A 16,219-nucleotide genomic window follows, 5' to 3' on the forward strand; every position below is an offset into this window, starting at 1 on the left:
TTTTTTTTCGACTATGCATAGAAAAAAAATGGAACTGAAGCACCTACTATGCAGTATTTACTGACTAAGCTTCCCTGTCATTTAAGTAACTATTCATTAAACCTCTCTCAAAGTTCAGAAAAGCCTTTTTAAAATATAATCTATCAAATGCTCTACTCAGTCCTGTAGATGTAAAATGCGTTACTCTGTCCTGTTTAGTGCACACCTCTGGATTTATACCCTTGTGACAGCTGTAAATTTAAGGCCACAGCAAGCAGACCCTCAGGTTACCTCTACTGGGTACTTTGTCTACAGACATTTACTGATGTTACCAAATTCTACATATTCTACATAGCCACTTCAGCCCTCTTCATAACTGCACTCAGTTAATCGATGCTATGGGTGTTTCGGAAGCTGTTGGCTGTGCAGCGTCTTTCAACAGAATAGCCTCCGATGTCATGCACAGTGCAGCTAATTATGCTGGACAAGTACATTTGCTATTAGCATCTAGTATGTTACTCGTGCGCAGCACTTAGTCATGCTTGGGCTCCTGGGCTGTCAAACAGGGCCTGCACGCTCCAAATAAATATGAAACGGAAAGGTTGCTGCACCTAGACGGCTGTATATTTTAAACCTGTTGTTAGAAATGGGTAACAAGTCAACTGCTTGCCTTAATAGATTTTGGACATGTTTAAAAATTAAATTATTCTTCAGATTATGGTCTCAACAACGGAAAAAAGTAAGCAAATACAGCCATTACTCCCCAACTTTTCAATACTCTTATGCAAATGAGTAAACACTTTATAAAGATGCTTAACCATAATGGAAGAGCCAACCTGACATATATGCTGCTTATTATGAGCTATTCAAGTATAAAGTGCTGGAAACAAAACATTTACTGCACATCCATGCTCAATTTACTAATAAGGATTTAAAGCAGTAATTGCTTGCTACCTTTTTTTTTTCTCCTCCGTGTACATGTGGAGAGAGAGGGAGCAATAAGGCTGTATGTCTTCAGGACAAAGAAAACGACTGTATCTCATCCCGTCAACCCTACCTGAGCAAAAGCAACTAGAGAGAAGAATTGCTTCTGTTTTGGGTTATAACGTGAAAGGACTCCATGCTAGTAACAGCAAGCCGGCTCTTTAGTAAGCGCGTTGCCGCTCGACAGGCGGCAATTAAAGCCGGACCGGCAGCCAGGCGAGGTGTGCCTGACCCCTTCGCACCTCTGCTGGCGTCTCCCTTCCCCAAGTTCCTGTGCACTGTTCAGAGCTTCGCAGAGGTTGCCACAGTAGTAAGCCCTGTGACTCCGATTTTACGACGAAAAGTTAATAGCTCCTTGTTAGATCTTTATGTAGAATAAATCAAGAGAGTTCCATTGACGTCTATGAAACGACTCTAATTTAGAACAACTACAGTCTGATTTCATAAACTACTTCCTTCCTAAAAGGCAAGGTGCACGAGATGCTCTTAAGGTATAATTAAAATAAACTGCATTACAAACCGAAGTGGCATCATTAACCAGAAAGAAGTCTTGTTTCCAAGACAATCTACTCAAAGCCTTTCAAATATTTAAATGTAACTCAGCTGCTGAAAGCTAATGGTTTCCTATTTCGTCAAACAGCCAATAAGGACAAACAGCTAGACAATCTGTAAAGCAATTCCTCTTCTCCTGTGGACATCACGGAGGGAAAAATATCTCATCATCCTCTAAGCATGGAACAAAGCTGAGAGAACTGCAATTGCAACAGCTGACTGGAGTGCTGCTCGGCGTCCATAAATTCTCAGCGTGCAGCAGTTTTGTTCAGACACTGTACCACATTACATATATACTGAACAGTTAGAATCATTTGCTGTGAATGTTTCTATTCTTTTTTTTAAAGTCATGATCTGAGGGACATCTTTAACAGTACTGTCATTATTCAAACAATTTTGCACACAGATTATATCACTAAATTACAGCAAACTGAATCTCAGGTAGGCATTTACCCAAACTGCAACATCAAATTTTTTCCATTGTTGTTTAGAATTGCAGAGCATATAACTTTGAAATCCTTAGAAATTTATGAAAATCTAACCCTTCAATCCCCCACATCCTTAAACTTAGCAGATACCAAGGTTTGAACCAAGATGGAATTTTTCCCAAAGGGAAGAATTCCATTAATGTATTTCAATTTCATAATTTTGATAATTTTGGTACTGCATAATAACTCTACCAGGGACAGGGGAAAAACAAGAGTTAACCAGTCAGCATATAACATCCAGTCACTCACAGAAGCACTTGAAAGCAATGAGCCTCTCCAGAGCTACCTATGCAAGCTGATTGATCAGTCAGGGTATACAGCACGGAGAAATGTTAAAATGGCACGGAGTCCACACTCTGAAAAACATAATGCACCGTGAGGTGTATACACAAAATGTTTGCATAGAAATAGCAGGTGTCCCTAAATAATTGTGAGGACATGCCGTCAGGGCCTGTCCAACTATGTGGTCTATGTTTTGCACTTCCATTTTTAGAAAACGCAAAGCTGCAAGTCTCCATTTTATCATAAGAACAGTCTGATCTTCTACCTTTTTAAAGGCCAATTCATCAATATTGCTCATGGAAATGTGCTATTCAACTAATTAAGAACTCATAAATCATAAACCTGAAAAATAATATGATCATGTCTTCATGACATGGTTATGGCAAAGAACAGCGCCAGAGTTTGCATTACTCCAAAATGCATGAACTCCACTGTCCTTCTGCATCCTACCCCTGAGAGACTGCAAACCTACAAAATCAAAACGCAGCACGGCATAGCAGAGAAGTGGTATTAGTGGATTAGGTTATCCCAACTCAAACAGGCAACTCTAAACAGTCAATGTGCTCTGCAAAACTTCACAAAAAATTAGAACAACCATTTATAGATGACTAACAGACAAAAATAAAGAGCCAACAAAGATTATTTTAATGACAAGACCAGTCGCGGAAGCTAAGTCTAGCCAATTTTAAATATCTTTCACTACATTTAGAGCAAAAAAATTCCAAACATCCACGCTGACTTCCTATGCGCTATTAAATGACCATATGTCAAATTAGAATAGACTAAACAATTTTTCTGATTTGTCTAGGCTACAACTTCTGGATGATACATTAAAATAGCAATTGTTCTCAGGAATACGCTTGGCAGAAAGCAGTCAAGAGCAGAGTGCAGCAATATAATGAAGGATGATTATGTTCTGAAATGTGTTGCAAGAATATCAAGTAAATGTGGCAAACTCGCAATCCAAACGAGATTTTAGCTGTAATTAGAATTAGCTGAAAAGATGAATGATGTCTTTTACAACAATTTCATTGACAGATGAGTAAATGAATAGTTTTTTAACGACAGAATAAATATTGGACCGTATGAGCTGCGGAGCTGAGAGCGCACGCAGCGGGCGCGGAGCCGGGCTGTAAGGACGGAGCAGCTGGGGCATTCGGCTGCGCCCCTTGCTGTGGGGCGACCTGTCGCGGGAGGCCTCCCTCCGCGTTGTCAGGCATCGCAAAGCAAGCACGAACGCTGACCTTTGCTCTCAGGCCAGGGCCGTTTTGAGCAGCCTCTCAGCGCTCATACGCCGTGGTTTCACTCAAATGGGTGGCTAAGAGACCCTTCCTTCCTTCGAAACTGTAACTGGGGTCATGAAAAATGAGCAGCTCACTTTGAAAGAAGCAAAGAAAGAGATTTGAAGATCAAATAATCAGCTGAGTCCCGCTGAGCCTATACTGGATAATCCTCAGGGCATATCATGAATTTAACTACTTTGGGACTTTTTAATAAAAGAGCTGAATTGAGGGACGTAGAATAGTTACATGTGCAAGTGTGCAATTGGTGAATGCATGCATAGCAGCACGATCGCAAGAGTTACTGGCCATGTATTTTTATCCTCTCCTAGTTTGCTGTATTCACATACCTGATGCCCTTTTCATAAATATTTCAAGACATTCATAAAAGTAATATGAAAATATTTTGAAGGAGAACAGTTCTTGCTGCAGAAAATTACCCAGTCCTAACCAGTGAGTGTCACACAACTTGATAACCTAATGCTCGGTTTGAATTTAGTTTTTCCCAATGTAGCAAAACTTTGCTCTCCGCTTTGACTCTTTTCAAGAAAACAGTACAAAACGGTACAAAAATAACTTGCTCTCTTTTATTCATGAAACAAAAGCAAATACTCAGAATCACTTAATTCTCTCAAGGACTCTTGGCTTTTAAACGATATTACGTTATTAGACTAACCTCTTTTTACCACAGAAAAACTAACTGTACAGCATTCTTGCAGGAAAAAGCCAGATCTCATTTTATTTGCATTACTGTTACGCAAGGTATCAGACCCGCTATATGGCATATCTAGCTTGCATGATACACACAGAAAAGCCAGTTTTGAAAGGAAGTCCTTCAGTTCTCAAACATGCCAAACTCTTTCTTTCCCTGAATCTGTATAGGATTAGAATCAGGATTATTGCGTTTCTCCACTGGAACGAGAGTCTTTCCATGATGTAGGTAGCTGCCTATGTGATATGTAGAATTAAGAATGGTGCAAAACTGGCATATCATCATTCCCAAGGTCTACTTCAAATGCAATGAGATGAAGTGGAGGATGAGACAATAATAACTCTTTTTTTTTTTTTTTTAAACTCTCAGTGCACTGCAGCAGTTGATAGCTTTGTGCATGTCTTTCCAGTCAGGCGATCATCCCATCAGGAGATAGACTGTGCTTCCTCAAATGCCTGCTCCCAGGGCCACATTTGCTCACGTACCAGCAGAGTTCCACCACTAAGGGCCCAAACTTGGCCCTTAATCATCCCATAGTACATAGGAAAATGAAAAACTAAAGGACTCCAAATCCAGCAAACTGACTTGATGAATATGACTAATCCCATGAGATGAGTCACATGGATAAGTAACTACTGGGAATCAGGCATTAAAGGCATATATGCAGTAGTCTAACGTAAAACATTTTGCTTAAAGGACAAAAACATTTGATCTCCAATAGAGAAAAAGATTGTCATGCTCTGTATGTAACTGGTAAATCCCATTTTTCCAGAAGTGTAATTTGGAAACAAATCACCGACAACTCCCTGTGAGCCCTTCTGAAGCACTGAATCTTCCTTCTTGTTGAACCTTAGTTCAGTTTTCACTGGAGTGAACAGCAAATCATCCTCATCTTAATGCAAATTGATATAAAGTCTTTTGTGTCATTCACAAAACATTGTTAGTCTTATGACACAAAGTATTTAGTCCAGAAAAGGAAAATTTTCATATTTATAGATATTTGGGGGAAAAAATCTGCTGGGCATTCCACTGAACAATTACAACCTCATATTCCTTATGTTCCATTGTCTTGTACGGGAGCATGAGGCACTTGTGAACGGTTATCATCTAGGCTGCAGTTTTGCAGAGAATTAGGTATTTGTATAATTCTACATGCGGTGTGCCAACGCCTAGGGGTTTCTAGGGAGTATCTAGGGGATATATGTAGGGGTTCCTACTACCTGGGGGTTCTAGGTCATGGCAAGGTTTGTCTGTGCTAAACATATAAATAAAGTCAGTACAGAATTGGGGATTTTCATTTTCGGTAGTAAAAGTTACCTTAAAAAAGGCTAAATAAGTTTTGTAGAATCCCATTCTGAGTTCATTATGAAAGGAAATCTTAATCCTTTGTATTTTTAAATTATGTTTTATAGCACTGTATTGGATTACTGAGATGTTTAAAGCCAATAATCCCCAGCTGTTCCTAAGAATAGCCTTTGAAATGTAGCCATATTCTTCTGTAACAGCTTTGCGGTTCAGTATTAGGAAACCATAGACTAAAACATAGAACGATGGCTCTTTGAAAATAGAAGCCATTTTGCAGGAAAGAGCAGGAAAAATAAGCATCCTGACTAATACGATGTGATACCTCTGAAATCCTCATGGAAGGAAAGTATTTTCACCAGAGTTTGGTTTAATTTGTACTCATTCTAGAAGAGTGAAATTGCCGTTTGGTGTACCTCATACAAAGCAGTAGAAGGTAGGAAGACAACTTAGCACATTATGAACTCAATGACACAGAAATAGGCCTGAGAGAGTGATATTAAAAGACTTGGGAAATGAAAAATGTCTGTAAACAGAGTTTCAGTTTACTTGCTGCCCTGGGGAGATGCACTTGAGATAAATGTGACAGGGGCTGTCTGTTTTTAAGCATGAACTCTACAGGAAAACAACCAGCTAGTCTTATTAAAAAACATGGTGATCGATAGAGACATCTGAAATAATGACTAAGCCCTTGGAAGAGTTTATTTTAAATAGTAATTGTGTTCTTGCCCATCTCAGCCCAACTGGAACGCTCGTAATTTCCTGTACATTCAAAACCCAATATAGCTGCAGCCTATGTCCACTCCAGTTTCAATATAGTTTGCTGTTATGTTAAGTAAGTGGTTGTAGATGACACCCTGAGGAGGAAAATAAATGACAACTAAAGTCACTTCCAGCTACTAAATGCTCTGTTCACATGTTAAGCCAATCCTGAATATTTTTTTTTCTCTTACTAGGAACGTCTCCTTATGGATGACAAAATCACCCTTGTGCTGAGACTGACGGTCCTTTTGGTTAATGCCAAATACAAGATAGAAAGTCAGGTTTGAAGAATGATAACTGAAACCTTACCAAAAATGAATAACCAGAGGCAGGCCTATTCCGCCACCAAACTAAACCAAAAAGAATTCTAACAAATGACCAATTGCTCTTCTGGTTTACTGCCTCTTGCTGAAGGGTCAAGATCTTCAACCCATGCAGAAATCTGAACGGAATCTGTGGTATTCTACTTACAGCTTAATTTCTGGAGGCAACCTCAACAGTGCTGCTGAACCCTCAAACCACTCTAGCATCTCACTGCATAACCTTGTGTGGCCTTTACATGACCAATGCCAAAATGTAATTCTTAAGTAGCAAAAAAAGATAAGAACCAGCGTTCTCTGCAGTGTACTTTATAGTGCCAAAGTTTTTGGATTATTCTGGTAAGAGTCCTTCTGAGTAGTAAAACCATACGTATATCTACAGTGGATACTGCAGAGTCTTTGCAAACCCCATGCACACATAAAAGTGTGTGTGGCAGTTTTTCCTGCATGTAGAAGTATCTTAGAACGTAATTTCTTATACGATTTCACTTTTCCAGAACAATGAAATGTTAATTCTAAAAAATTGTTTTACTTCCAAAAAAAAAAAAAGATAAAGGAAATTATTTCTAGAAAATTTCTGAAAGCAGAATGCACTGCACAATAGGTTATTCTGCTAAATCTATAATCAATTTCTTCATGTGCTCAAGGCCTTCCTCTACAAAATGTTTTGCTGCTTGGAATATAATTCTACTGGACTACTTGATCCCCTTGTTCCCCTTCAATTTGGTCTCCCTCGCGTAGAAAGTTTCTGATAAGAGATTAGCACTTCAGAGCTACATGCAAACCACCTTGAAAACGGAGCAGTTTGCTTAAGTCTAGCAACCACGGTGACTCTCATTTAGAGAGGTTCACATAATTAGATTTTCTGTAACACTTATCTTCATAAAAATTGACTAGTTAGTGACTTACTAAGAGTCTCTCTCATTCTCAGATACATTTGCTAGAGAAAGAAAGGTGAGGGCTAAAATTCTGTTCGAAGAGCCTCCTCCCTTTCTCGATGTTCCCGGCGTTTCAGAGGGAAGAGTTAAGGTCCTTCGGCTATGCACACGTAAGGTTCTTTCCGACTGTTTGCTTGACTGGTCCAGTGTGGTGTAAACTTTTTCCATAAAGAGCATAAAAGCCAGTTTGAGATTATTATGAATGAACAACTGAATCAATAATTAAATTTTTCACAGGCAGAGACTGTCTGTGAAGAGACCTATTTTGACTTGATAGCACAAGACAACAACATTGGAACATTCAAATACATCCCTAATGCAACGTCAATAGTCCTCATAAAGAAGACCATCACTGTTTAAGTACCTAATTGGAGGCTAAAGCAGAAAGGGCTAAAATTGCAACTTTAAATGATTAGTTACAATCCATTAAATGACAAGATTATCATTCTAACAATATCTGCATGAATATCTTTCAAAATGTTGTGTTATAAGTAGTCACTATGGAATTTTTCCACTTAACTTTTAAAAAAAGAAAACCCCTTCACGAGATGCAATCTTCGCTTCAGCTTCCTGCGCAGCCTGGCCAGCTCCGAGCACAGATTAGAGGAGCTGTCTGTGTTTTCAATGTTCCAAGTGACTGGATCCAAAACTATAAGGGCTAAAACGTAATTCCCAATATTACGCTACTAAAAAAAAAAAAATGCAACAAGAGCATCAGGTGCTAAGTGTATAAGCAGTACAAAAGACACGGGTTTGCCAGCTTGCAATTAACATTTGTTTTTCATGTGAGTGATACATTTCCAGAAAAGGACAAATAGTTCAATATATTTTGCATGGACATAACTCATTCCAAGTTAGATCTATTATAGATTTCTTACTGATCACATGACACGATAAGCTATCCCAGAGATTATGGCCTGGCACCACTTCTGACCTGTAATCACAGATGATTTCGACAAAACTTCTATTTTTCTGATAGCAACCATTAACCAGAGTTTTGAGGCATCAGCTTGCTACAGTTGGAATGATGCTCAGAGCCTAAGATATAAAGCAGAAGAGGCAAAATACTTCAAACCTATTGCTATTCTTGCACAAAAGCTATAATTTCAGAAAGTGCTGTCCCATAATGACATACACGTGAAATCGGCAAAAATGGGCATTTCTTTAATTAGATTAGTGTTATTCATGGCTGAAACTATGCATCAGAGATGATTTGATATATTCTAAAAGTGAATTATATGTTTTGGAGACACTAAAAACTCTAGCTTTTGCCATAATTTCACTGATGTCAAAGGCTAGTCTTGACTTTAATAGTGCAATAATCAGGAACCGTGGCATATATCTGCATCCTCGATCATTTATACCAATCTCTTTTTTAACCAACAGGATAGTACAAAACTATTTGACTGTGAATGAATATGTGGCCATTCTGGTTAAGCTTCAGCTTCCAGATCAATAGCAGATAGCTTTTTCTCTAATGGAGACCAGTGAAGTGTCACTTAACAACAAGCTCGCGAAAGAAGAAGAAGAAGAAAACAATCTGACACTTGGCATAACTGCTGGGTTGAGAACACTATGATTTTTGGGTGGAATGACCTTAATAGGAGGCAAGTACAGGGGAAAGAATGTATATTCATAGGATAAAAACAGAGGCCAATAACAATAATAACAAAAAGAATCAGTTTGTATGTATATATAAAAAGATGGCTGAAATTTCATTTAAAAGAATGAGATTAGGCAATTTTTCCACATAAAATACACTCTACTAAAGTTCAGTGTATTTTCTACCAAAACGTTCTTCTGAAAAAGTTGCCAAGATGATAGTGCTATTTCAATCCAACCAATTTCCGTTACTAAAAAGTCTTCCATAATGGTAATTAAATAAATTGCGCTTGGGGTAATTACGCTTTTTTCCTGGAAAAGGAACTATTAGGGTGAAGAGATACGAGAGAGTCTGTCACCAAACAAAATCTTCCTAACCACATTTGTGCTTGTCTCAGTTATTGGAAGAAACACGGAACACTTATAAAGATTGCACCTTTTTAGTTTTTTTAAAGGAAATTTCTGCCTGACAGTTGAAATAGGAAACAAACTAAAATGATTGCTGACAGTCTTGGGAATGCACAGAGAAAGAAAATGGAAGTTGTGAGTCAACAGAAAGCTTTTAAAGACCACATATGTTAAGCCCTAGAGAGCTACTGTGAACTAGAAGTCCAAATTACATGTTAAAAGCAAGTGACTGGTGGACAACATGAAGATGAGTGAAAGCCTAAGACTAATGGGTAAGTGCATTGCATAAAACGGCATTCTCCGTGCAAGTACACATACATCATGTTTGTAGGAGTATGAGACTTTGGAGATCCGTTTCCTATAGATCTATTAAGGATGTTCTGTGCATGGCAATTCATCAAACACCTCTAACTTCTATGAACTGTATTATCCTAGAGAGAAATGAGAAGCTTTTACAGTTCTTGGTCTGACTCACAAGTAATTTCTTCATAGGCAACTTTATATTTCATCCATACTTCTCCTCTTGCTTACAAGTCAGGCTAAAATTGTTTGTTGCAATGTGTCCAGTATACCATAAGCTGAATTATGTTTTTTCCTCAGATTTTTAAACTTAGTTAAAGATTCTCCTATTATTTGTGGAAACTGACCATATATATGCCATGAAACCTGTGGCATCCACTGAAATAACCACCAGAATGGACACAACCCTCCAGGCCTTGTTCTGCGGTCTAGCCTAGTATCTCAGATTTCACAGAACTTTATTGCAATATTGATGCTTGCTGATTTTGCTCACCTTACAGAGAACCTGGAGTTTTTCCTCCTACAAAAGGCTACGCACAACTTCAGTGGGTATTTGTTTTTCTGTGTATATAATGCTGAACACTGCTATCTTCCTTTTTGCTTTGAATCTCTTTGGTAAATACTATGAGGTTATAGAAGACTAGACAGTATGGATTAGTATTTGAACATCTTTATTCAAATGAAGGTGTCTTTACAATTTCACATCCAAGGATAACGATACAGTCCTCCTTTAGAGGAAGGCTAACCCTGTATTTCCTTGCCACTCAGAAGATGAAAAGATTTTTGAGCTCAGAAACTCACAAGAGTGAGAAAAAAGGAAAAAGAACGATTTGGTACTGTTTGTCCTTCACCTATGATCACTAAACAGCTTCCTGGAAATCCAATGGTCTGAGAGAATGAAGCACAAGCCAGGCACCAGCTGGAGAAACTGGATCTGGGGATTCATCCAAGAACTGGGAGCAACTTTCTGAACAAACAGCTATATCTCGTGTTTGAATGTAATGGCTGTCAGGGTAAACATTGCCTTAACAAATGTCATGTGATTTTTTTAAAACCCTTCGTGCATATTTTGTGGACCCCTTTGGGCTTAAGCTTCTGTAAGTGAGCTTAGCATTGGACTCAAAGAATGATAAATGCATATGCAATAAGGACTCATTTTGTACGTTATGTGCAGGCATTTATGTTGTACTATGCTACCCGTAAACATGACTGTAACTAAACCTAACTGTAACACAAATGATCATATAAGAATGAGATTGCAAAAATGAATGTTTACTAAATGCCTATCTATTAATGGGGCTTAATTAAATAGCGTTAAAAAAATTTCCATGCGTAAGCAACACAAAAAATTAAAAATTTCATCGTTAAAATGAATTTAAAAAATTAAAAATTAAAAATTTATTTTAAAAAATTTAAAAAATTAAAATTTTTTCGTTAAAATTTCAGAGCCTTGTAGCTCAGTAAATCTGGTGCTGTTACTGCTTGCAACAGGCCAAAGGTTTTGCGTTAAGCTAACAACACAGGCCTCAGGACCTGTCAGGCTTTGCCTGGACTTCTTTCTACCTGCCTGGGGCCTGGTCTTATTTAGCTTGTTTGGCTGTTAACAGGCTATCTAAGGACCAGATGACTACGGTCTAATTTGTTTTGGCTTTTCACCTAGCTTTGTATGACTGTGTGACCTAAACTGGTTGTTATGTATTTATTTGTTATGAATAGATAGCAATAACAAGTAGTTATTCTGTGTAGAATAAACTATCTATAACCCCAGAATAAAATGCAGCAGAGGGTAGAATGGGCATGTGGAAGACATGAGAAGCCGTGAAAGTCCAGGTACAAGATGACGCTGGAGGCTCCAAGGCCAACGGTCAGTTCCTGGCCGTCACAAGAACGCAACTTTTGAAGTTGCTCCAAACCAATTTTAGGAATAACAGAGAGAACAATGGGCAAACTATTCAATATGTGTAAAAACACACCATATACAGTAAAATGAGATGTAGTGTGGAACTGGAGACCAGTGAAGATAGAGCAAGCTCAGCAAACATACAGAAATGGCTCCAGGTGGATTCTCGAAGGAGGAGGAAGAAACTGCCATTGCCATCGCGCTCCTCTGGGGATGCCGATGCCCAGGGTCCCCCCACTCCAGACTGAAGCCATCACCCAGAGAGAGGCATCGCAGCAGCATAACACCAGAGAGAGGGTCAGTCTTCACTATGCATCATTTGCATGAGTGCTAGACATTGCAACTGGACTAACAATTCGTTGGTTAGACTGCTAAGGCTTTAACTAGACTAATAACACATTCTTGGCTTTGCATATAAGGTTTCTTTCTTTGGCCTAAATTAAGTGACTCAAAAAAATACACTGTAACTTGGAGGCAACAAGCTGGTAACAGCTCACAGGCAAAGCAGTTCAGCAGGACAAAGGATGATATTGTCAACCATATGTGAGCTCACTTATGTTAACGAAAACGGAGTCTGTGCTGGAAGGAATTATCAGGGTGTGAGGAAGAGGAGTTTAACCTGGATAATGACAGCCAACAGAGCACCATTCAGGAGCTCTGTTCAGGAGAGTTGTTTTGTGGCAGTTTTTAAAAAGCCATTAGCATACGATTCCTTACTGAGAAGAAGTTTTCCCATTTAAATATTTAATTGATCTTTGTATTTGTTAGATTAAAGCATTTTTTAAGCAAATCAAATTGCTACCGATCTACAAGGGAGAAAAAAAAAGGTCGTTCCATTTTAGGCTAGGTTTTTTGAATACATGAGTATTGTATTATTTTGTTTATCCTGCAAGAATGCAGGAAAGTAGCAGTAAGCACCGGGTCACTAGCTTTACTGTGAAGTAGCACAACACAGTCTTTGTCCAGCTTTCCTTGGAGTGACTCATTGTAATTCACTGAAAGACTCTTCGCTGTGATGGTGTTGTTCTCTCCTGTGTCTCATGTAGGGCAGAGAGGGAGAGGAGATAGAAGCGGTACCTTTTAACATGTACAGCAGCGAAGTTGGCAGTTAGTTTCCAAACACTTGAAGCAGACTTAGCTTCCAGTCTTGAAATGAACAGCTCATTAGTGAGTCCTAAGTGTTTGCACAAATACATTCACTTCAAAACCGAAGTATTCCTCCCTCCAACATACTGCAATTCACACGTGTTGCCTGCAGTGAAAGTACGAAAATAGCTCGGCAGGTCTAGGGAGAGGCTTTTGGTTGGCTAGTTGTTTTTGCTTCAGTGCAGCCTCATTTCACAAAATACAGCTGATAGCATGAAACTATGCTGAGATAGCTTGGAGGCCTTTCAGAGTGACCAGACTTTTGAGGTTACATAATCTGTTTTTCTTCTGGGGGAGAGAGAAGGGAGAACGAGAAGCCAAATACCCAAGGTTCTCTGGTAATATTAGGTACAAAACGGTAACAGTACAGTTTTTCTGGGATCAGACCCCCAGAATCATCACCCTTTGGTATTTTAGGCAGTTGTTTGTAAAAGGAGATGGTGTTCATAAACCGAGCCTGAGAATATCCACGAGGGTCACTCCTGTATTTGACTTCCAAACGTTCTGCTAGCTTTTGTTAGCTTCCTATGGTCTGGCCTCTCCTGTTATCCCACTGAATTCATTAGAAGGTTTTGGCTACTGGCCAAAAGAAACGGTTAATGCATCGCAGAGCCTATATTGTTTGAAACATCTTTTGAGACAAGAATTTATAGCACTGCTATAATAAAACTCAGATTTCAACATTAAAGTATGAGTCTGTGTACTTGCCACGCATACCAGTATTATACGGAAAATGTGAACCATGAAACTCTAAGGAAATTAGGAAAACATGTAGCAACATCAAGAAAGACGCCATTAGGACTTGGTTATATCTTTAAGAACAACCTTAAGCAAGAGATAAATCACATATGATGCTGCACAGGGATCTGCAATGGACCTCAGAGAAACGCTGTTGAATCACAAATCCTTTGTCCTTGGTTAGCACTGAAGGATAGCAATTTTAGACTGATCTAGAGCATTTACTACCTTAGCCAAGAAAAGACAGGATTCAGTCCAGACTCAGCCCTCGCTCTGCCCCCTCCATGCCTCTGCCAGGGTCTCAGAAGGGTAATGTTTTCTCTGATGCAGCTCTGTTTAGTGTGCTTCATTATATTCTGTTTTATATTATGCTTGTTATTATGCATTCAAAGTATAATGAAATATGTGCTTTCCACCCCAAAGAGCACACATTAATCTTCCATAGGAATTACAAAGTATTACTTTTATGGACAAGAAAGAGTACAGCTTTTCCTGTAAAGGAGCAGAAGTATAGACTTTGCCTAAAACCCTGGAACAAACCTTCATTTATGAGACAGGGGAATCATTTTTATTCCACTACATGAATTCAGTGGGCCGCCACAGGCCAGTCATAATCTGTTATTGTTTCCCTGCAACCTTGTACTATTAATTTTTCTTTTTAATGAACTGTCCAGTCTAGTTTAGCTATGGGAACCATGATGGAGCTGCAATATAAATGGTTTATGTCATGCCTTTGTCAAAAGGCTTTCCCCTACAGCACTAGAATATAATTGAAAAGCCATTTTAAAATAAAGTAACTGAATGGTTGCAAATGCAAGTTGTCAGGAATAAAGTGGGAAAATCCTATGCATTATATTAGATTTTACCAGTCACAACTTGTGTGACTTTATTAGTGTTTATACAGATTAGTAAAGCCACATAAATCACGTATGTTTGCGTGGTTTTATTAGCATGTATTCCTGAAAGACGCTAAGTATATTTTTAAGAAGTTGTTCTTCAACTGTGACTAACAATGCAGTAATTGGTTTGGTAAAATGTTTCAGATGAATTAAATACACTAAATGTTTTCTTTTATAGCATACAGAATAAATGCACGTTTGAGAAAGCAAATTAACTTCTGAGTAGAATTAAAGACAGTTTTTTTGTATATGAAACCCTGAAGGGCTGAGTACTCAGTAATCTTTTGATATGTACTAGATGTGCAATAATGCGTATGTCCGATATATGCAGGAAAAATACTTTTAATTTAGTTTTCCCTTAACGTTTATTTTTTCTAGCCCTGGATGTGTGTGTGTGTTTTTTGGAGGCATTATGGTGAATGTTTTTAAATATGTAATTGTATTATTATTATTATTATTATGAAAGCTCAAAGAGAGCTTCTATAAAGAACACTTACCACAGTTAAGGCTGACATCACTTTTCTAAATATACTGTGCAATGAGTTCATTACGTCAGTGGTTTGAAAAAAATCCATCAAAACTGTCTCTGAAGGATTTGGGTTTGATTTTTGGTTCACACTCACCTTTAAAATAACTAGCGAAATTTCATTAGAAACATTAGACGTATGTGTTCACTAGAACGCATATTTCACAACTAAAACCAAAATTTTTGATTTTGTTCTGATTATCAAGGTTTTGGAATTTTCAGGTTTTTTTTTTTTTTTAGTCAATGTACCAATCTTCCCATGTCTTTTTCTCTTCTTATGGCCAGTCTGCTCATTTGGTGCGGTACAGTCTCTGCCTTTGCTTAGCAACTCTCGTGCCTTGCGGGAAGCTAAGGACTGTCTCGTGGCACAGCCTGGCCAAGGCTTTCCAGCCTGCTGGGTAGAGCATATTGCAGCCCAGGTGCAGTTCCCAGAAGGCTGGGAAAATGCAGAAACCACGGTTCAACGAACCAGTTGATTCAGCATTTGAGCTGGAACCAACTTTGGGTCAATAAGACCTGAATTTCAATTCAGTTCCAAATTGGTTGTTCTGAATAACAAATTACACATTTCAACAAAATTAAGATTCTTTCAAGGAAAAAGTAATTCACAGAAATAATTTTCTATTAAAAGTTGATAGGAAAATTTAAAACATCCATATTATGAGGTACTGAGATTAGAAGAGAGAGCACAGCATGAACTTATTTTTCCCACTTATTGTCTTATAGAAGTCTAGTTCATTTATAACAAAATAATGATTCTTCTCTGGTATCTGTTTGAACAGGATATGCGTCTTATAACTACTCGAACAGTATTTCCAAAGGTGTTTAGAACCAGCACCAACAAAGCCAAGATAGCGAATTCATGCTCCAGCTTATAAAACTGAGTATGTGCAATGAGACTGACAAACTGTTTTTCTTAACATTTCACCCTTGGGTTTGATCTGCCTTGCAGTGTCATTGCACTAAAGCCAAAGACTTTGCACTCATGTATGAGTCTCTTTCACTTAGACTCCTAATAGTTACCTACAATGTACACAATAAGCAAATGCCTGAGAAATACCGATTATTTACGCAATTAAGACTTCTCTTCCGGTACTGAAT

General features: G+C 38.3%; 1 protein-coding gene across 8 annotated transcripts in view; it reads right to left on the reverse strand.

Moving 5' to 3' along the window:
* CDH11 (cadherin 11) overlaps nt 1-16,219 on the reverse strand; it is a 72,386-nt gene that overhangs the window by 21,914 nt on the left and 34,253 nt on the right. For 4 of the 8 annotated variants that reach the window (XM_068955576.1, XM_068955574.1, XM_068955575.1 and 1 more), the window contains one exon: nt 2,253-2,359. The exons of the other annotated variants lie outside the window; for them this stretch is intronic. The gene's annotated coding sequence lies outside the window, so the exon portion shown is untranslated. The remainder of the gene's footprint in view (nt 1-2,252; nt 2,360-16,219) is intronic. 8 annotated transcript variants of the gene reach the window in all.

The sequence above is a fragment of the Struthio camelus genome, chromosome 10 (genome assembly GCF_040807025.1).
Source record: "Struthio camelus isolate bStrCam1 chromosome 10, bStrCam1.hap1, whole genome shotgun sequence".
Classification (NCBI taxonomy): Eukaryota; Metazoa; Chordata; class Aves; order Struthioniformes; family Struthionidae; genus Struthio; species Struthio camelus.